The 6,000-nt window shown below is 50.0% G+C and overlaps 1 protein-coding gene across 4 annotated transcripts in view; it reads left to right on the top strand.

Annotated features, from left to right (window-relative positions):
* Nucleotides 1–756: 756 nt before the first annotated feature.
* NRIP1 (nuclear receptor interacting protein 1) overlaps nucleotides 757–6,000 on the top strand; it is a 73,225-nt gene continuing 67,981 nt past the window's right edge. For 2 of the 4 annotated variants that reach the window (XM_038149848.1, XM_038148168.1), the window contains exon 1: nucleotides 757–1,041. The gene's annotated coding sequence lies outside the window, so the exon portion shown is untranslated. Of the gene's footprint in view, nucleotides 1,042–1,069; nucleotides 1,304–6,000 lie in introns of those variants that run through there. The other 2 variants (XM_038150693.1, XM_038148997.1) reach the window with 1 other exon arrangement.

Here is a 6,000-nt window from a genome sequence, read left to right as displayed (position 1 = left end):
GAAGCACTGCCCAACTCCGTGTTGTTTTATTTTTTATTTTTCCCCTCCCAAGCTGTATTTATTTGCCATGTGGGCAGACAGCATAGCTTTGATGAGCTGGTCTGCCCCCGATCCTGGAAGCGCTTCCCCCCGCCTGTCCTCCTTTCCCTGCGGCGCGGGGGACCACCGGGCGCCGTGGCAGAGCCGGCAGGGATGCTCCCCGCTCCCGGTGGCCTGGGAGGCTGGGGCCGAGGACAGGGAGACGTGCCGGGAGCGAGTAGGGCCGCGGCCGGGGCGGGCGGGGGCAGCGCCAGCCGGGAGCAGCCGCAGGTGCCGGGGCCGCTGTCCTCCGTGACGTCGACCGCTGCCGGGAGCATCCCGGCTTTTCCTTCCGAATAGCGGTAGTAACAATAACAATATTAATAATAATAACAACAATAACAACAATAATAATAACAGCACTGAAGTTTCTAGCGCGTGTTTTTTTCGGAGGACAGGCTGAAAACATAAGCTCTAAACCGACAAGTACTAGTAACACTAGCAGCGCCCACCCCCCCATTATTCCAAAACAGCCGAAGGGGGAAAGGAAAAAAAAAAAAACAAACAACAACAACAACAAAAAAAAAAGTGTTATTTTTAAGCCGCTGCCGTTTTCATTAGATACGGGTCCTCCGGTGCTGTCGCTCGTAAGTTTGTTTCCGGGGGCTATGCGACTTGAGTCAGATTAATTAGAGAGGGCAGGACGGGATGGGATCCGCGTACGCGCAGCGCGGCCGCGCTGCCCTGCCCTCGCCGCGCCGGGCGGGGCGGGGCGGGGGGCGCATCCCTGCATGCCCGCATCCCGCCCTGCCTCCTGCCGGGAGGTTACCAAAGGGTTAAGAAACTTGGCTGGAGAGATGAATGGCGCGGCGCGGGGAGGGGCCGGGCTGCGCCGCGGCGGGCGAGGTGGAAGGCGGAGAGGGAGGATCGCGGCTGCGGGTTAGGCTTTGAAAGTCAGCCTCGCAGGCATTGCAGCAGAGCCCCGAGCCGCGGAGAGCAGCGCAGCGGAGCTCGGCTCGCCCTGTATGTGCGCGGGGATGCGCGGGGCGGGGGCGACTCGCGGACTCGGGGGTGGCGGGAGGCGGCGCGTCCTGCCCTGTCCAGCCCTGTCCTGTCTTCCAGCCGCGGGGACCCGTCCGCCCGCCTCGGCTCCGGCAGCCGCCGCTCCCCCGGAGCTCCGCGCCGGGACCGGCCGCGGAACCAGGGCGGCGTGCGGGGCGGCTGCGGCTGGAGCGGCTGCGGGGGCTCGGGCAGCCCGCCCGGGAGGAGCCGCGGCGGCTGCGGGGTGAGTGCGGCGCTGTTCCGCCGGGGAAATGGCCGAGCGGGGCGGGCCGGGCCGGGGCCGCGCTGCCGGGCGGCGGCACCGGGGAACAATGCCGGGGTGAGCCCGGCGCGGCGGCGGCACCCCCGGTGCGGGCGGAAAGTTTGCCTGGCCGCGGTGGGTTTGAGGGAGCCGCCGGAACGGAAAAGTTACTAGTCCGTCCCCCCGGGACCCGCGAGTGTTTTGCCGAGCGCCGGCCGCCCGCCCGGGCCCCCCTTCCACGGGGACCCCGCGCCGCCCCTCCCGGAGCGAGCGATCCCCGGGGCCGCCCGCTCGGTGCGCAGCGGCTGCGGCGGCGCGGGCGCACGGCCTCGCTGCCGGGGCTGCGGGCAAGGCCACGCCGCCCCCGCCGCCTCCCCGGCCCTGGCGCTGCCCGCCCGCCGCCACCTGCGGGCCCGCAGCCAGCCCGGGGCTGCCGCCGCCGTCCCCGCTCGGCCGCGGCTCAGGCTCGGCTCCCTGCGCCCCCCAAAGATGCCTTCTCATCGCTCCGGGCTCCTTGGGGACGTCGCTGTTTCCCTTCTAGACTAAAGGTTACTTTTCCAGACGTGGTGTGGTTTTTTTTTTTTGGGTTTTTTTTTTTTTTTTTTGGTGTGTCCCCGAAGCCCTCTAAAGGTGAATTTTATAATTTTTAATTCCTGCCACTTCCACCCTTCCTTTTTCCCTGCAGAACATGTTGTTTGAGGCTCTTCTTTCTAAGTGTCAGTGGGTGATTAAGTTGGAAGGTAGTGAAACCTAAGGAAACGTAGTATAGGCAAAACCGGAGCAGCGTTGTAGCGAGCAGACAGCCTTGTGTCTGTGCTGCAACCCTTCTTCTTCTGTCTTGTGTATCCTGCTGATTTACTGGGCTTTTAGTTTAAAGAAGGATTCGGCTAAAATGCTTGACACATGTTGAAGGTGTTGGAAAAGACCAGTGGGATTTCTGGCTTTGGGATTATGTTGTTGTTAAGAAGGCTGACGTGGAAGTTGTCCTCTTTTGCCTCATCTCTCTGGAATCTGGAGACTATATTATTCCTTGTTTTATTTTGGGGGGACCTGCTGCAGTGTCAGACAGCTCACAGGCTGATTAGAATTTAACTGAGTCATGGCCCTATAAATGTTCAGGGATACCGTAAAGCTTTATTTAACAAAGAGTGCAAATCCCATCTGCAAAGGAAGACCTGTGGGGAGGAAGCAGTCACTTGTGGAAAGGGGGTGGTGTATTCCAGAGCAAGAGCAGAACATTTTCTTTAATACACAAATGCGATTTACTGCTTCTAGGGCTGACTGAACACATGAGAGAGTGACACATTAAGATGCCAGATGACAGAAGCTCTCTGAGCTGAGGATATCTTGTGGTTGGGATCAGATTTAATGGCATCTGAGTAATTCTGCTCTATGAGCATGAGTAGCTAACATCTTGGAAGGCAGAAGGAAGTTCTCATCGAGAACAGTGTTCGGGCAGCTTTGGGGTTTTTGCTGTCTGAGGCACCTGTGTTCCCAAACTTGTGGTCGAGAAGTTTGACTTGTTGTTCTGTCAGTGGTCTCCTGAGATAGAGCTGACATAGATTCCAAAGCAAGACAATGAGTTAGTCATGAGTGAAATGCATCTGTAAGGGTGTTTGTGTTCTGTGAGTGTGATGGAGGAGGTAGGGAGTAGTTGACTGCATGTTTTGGGCAGGGGTGAAATCTGACCTGCTGCTAGACTGGCCTGTGCTTCTGGGCTATCTAATGAGCAAGAGCTATCAATGGCTTTCAGGTTTTGTAGGCCATGCATGCACAGAATACAACATGCAGTCAAATGCCAAACCGTGCTGGATTGAGGTTTTTGGGGTTTTTTCCCTTTTAGTGTTTTGGCAGAAAATTGCAGATAAAAACATGCTCTTTTTCTCTGCTCCCCATGCTTGTTTCTTTTCCTAAAGTGAAAGATGTGCTAACCGAAATTTATTGTAGTCATAAAAACTGTGTTGATAAAGAAGCAAAAGTAAATAATGTTTTTCTATTGTAAACTTAAAAGGGTGATCTAATCACTGGTTGTATCACCTGCAGTGTTTGGGGTAAATTTGTCCTGTAAAAGGCATCAAGAAAAAACTTCAAGTGATTCAGTTAATTCAAACAGGAATTAACTTTATGATGCTCGTATTTGCCTGTAGTTTTGCTTATTGCAGGATTTGCTTAAAAGAATTGACAAAGTCTTGCTTGCTTAAAGCTTATTTTGTCTCTTCAGAGCTAACTATTTTTCAGGCTTTGAGCATTGGCAAAAAGTTTATATAGTGCCAGCTTTATTATCATTAGCAGTGAGAGCATTGTTAACTTTACCAGCGACTGTGCGGGACATGACTACAATAAAAGATAAACCCTGTTTTGCACTGTGCCGAGCACATGTATAAACTTGCCCAAGGCAAAGCCAGGGAGTTGCATTTCCCCCAGTCAGCTGTCCTGCTCTAGGGCTGTGCTTGACACCTCCTTGCAGAGCTGTCAGAGAAGACATGAAGACCATAAGATCTTTGAATTATTATTTTAGAATAACTCTTCCGAGGTTGCCTGTACTTCGAACCACAAAAGTGTTGTGATTTTGTTTCTTTTTCCTGTATGTGAATGTACAGGGAGTGGAGGGGATCCAGAAGAGAGCCTGGGGAAGTTCCCAGCTGGGTGCCTTGTTTGGGGGCACAAGCCCCTTTTCTATGGGGGGCTTTGGTGGCTGCCGTCCCATGCGTGGGGCCTGCAGGAAGGGCAGGACTCATCTCCCACGTGCTGAGCGATGGGTTGGGTGATGAGCAGGGGGTTAATAGGATAGCTAGCCTATGGATTAAAAAGTTTAAATACCCTTTTGGGACAAGAAGTGCCGATTAAAGTATAAATCATTGCTGCTCAGGAGGGCAGGCAATGACAACCTAGCAGAAAGGTACGTAGCTAGGGAGTGAAGCCTGAGCAAGAGGAGAAGGTGTGAAATTATATGCATAACAAAAAAAAGATAGAAAGCATAAATTTGACAGTCTGTCTAAACAGCCTTGAACTAAGCACAGAAAGGTTAATGGTAACAGCATTTGTGGTTTTCTCTTTCTTCCTGCCAACAGGCCAAAACGATAAGAACAGTAACTCTGAGCTGTGCTGGGCTGCCTGCAAACAGAGGGAGAGCTGGGGAGAGGTGTTTAGTAGGGTTGTGGCATTGCTTTTCCACATTTTGGTGTTAGGGGTTCACTAGTTGCATTGGAAAAGACTGAATCAGAACAGTATGCAAGGGTTGGCACCCAGTACTTCTGGGTGAAAATCTAGGATCATGTGAAAACTCATGTGTTGCCCAGTGGGAAGATATTCCTTGGGAAAAGTGGGCAGAGGGACTCTTTTGGTAAAGATGAATGCCTGCTCTTTAGGGTTTCTGGATTATTTATTTCAAATACTTGGAAATGCTTGCAGACCTATCCAGCACTTGAAAGAATTAATTTGGTAATTTATTTGGCTGTCTGTTGCAGGTCACTTGGCTTGATGGTTGAAGAAGGAGAATAGAAACTAAAACTCATGTAAATAAATATTCATGTGTAGAAAGGGGAAGAAGCAGTTGCTAGACATCTTAGCTTGGGTCAAACCCCTCCTGGCATAGTCTTCTCATACTTAAATTGTTTTTGGAGCTCATTGCTCTTCTTTAATTGCCTGTCTTGAGTGAAATTTTGTTTTCATACCACTTATTTCTAAATTGCCTTCAGCAGAGGAAAACCAATGTTGCTTGTAGACAAAATCAGATTAAAAGCAGAAGCTACAGATCTTCTGTTTTAGTCACTGGTTTCTAAGACTGTGAGTTTAATGTAGGAGAGAAACTGGGTGTTGGGAAATACTTTGGAGGGGTCTTTCCTCCTCTCAAGAAAGGAAGTTGTGAGGGAGTCCTTACGAAGAGATTAGGTGCTAGATATAAAATGTGTTCCAGTCTTGGATGAAACTATTACTTGAAAACAAATAAGGGAGTATTTAATTTGCCCACAAAAATAGTCCATGAAGTTCTGTGTTGAAATGTAGCCAAGCAGTAAGTCTTGCTCACACATGAGCCATATTTTTGTTCTCATTGGTCCTAGAGTTCTTTTTCATAGCAAACTTTTAAGATTCATATCTACCTGCTCTCTGTTTCTTCTCTGTGCCCCATCCCACTGTGAAAAGAGAGAGGGAAGGTGAACTGAAATGGTGTTTTCAGTGATGTCAAAACCAGGGCTTGCCTCAGATGTAAAAAGAGACTCTTGCTCCAGGAGATGGCCTTCTTGGTGGTGTTCATGTTATCACCTATCCTGCATTTGGTAGTCCATAAAACAACACAAATCAACATTCCAAAAACTATATGGTGTGTAAAACGAGTGGTTAAGATGCAAAGAGTTTGGGAATAAAATATTAGTCTAGAAAAGTTACTTTTTTTCTGCCTCAGTTCTTATAACATAGAAGGAATATGGAATTTTTGCCAGAAATAACAAATTCTGTTGTCTTTTCACTGAACTCTCATAAACCTTTTGTAGTCACTTGGAATAATACAAAAAAGACTGTTGAATGCTGACCTAAAGGAAATCCCATCTATACATTGAACCTTGATGGCAATACTGTGTGGAGTGCTTTTTTTGTGTCTTGTTCTGTTTTTTTTCCTGTTACATAGCAATCTCTCTCTTCTCCTGGAAGTAGGAATGATTAAATTCACCCACTTGTCAGCG

Source organism: Motacilla alba, chromosome 1, assembly GCF_015832195.1.
Source record: "Motacilla alba alba isolate MOTALB_02 chromosome 1, Motacilla_alba_V1.0_pri, whole genome shotgun sequence".
In the NCBI taxonomy this organism is placed as follows: Eukaryota; Metazoa; Chordata; class Aves; order Passeriformes; family Motacillidae; genus Motacilla; species Motacilla alba.
Note: the sequence above shows the minus strand (reverse complement) of the source record. Positions and strands in the feature narration are given on the sequence as shown.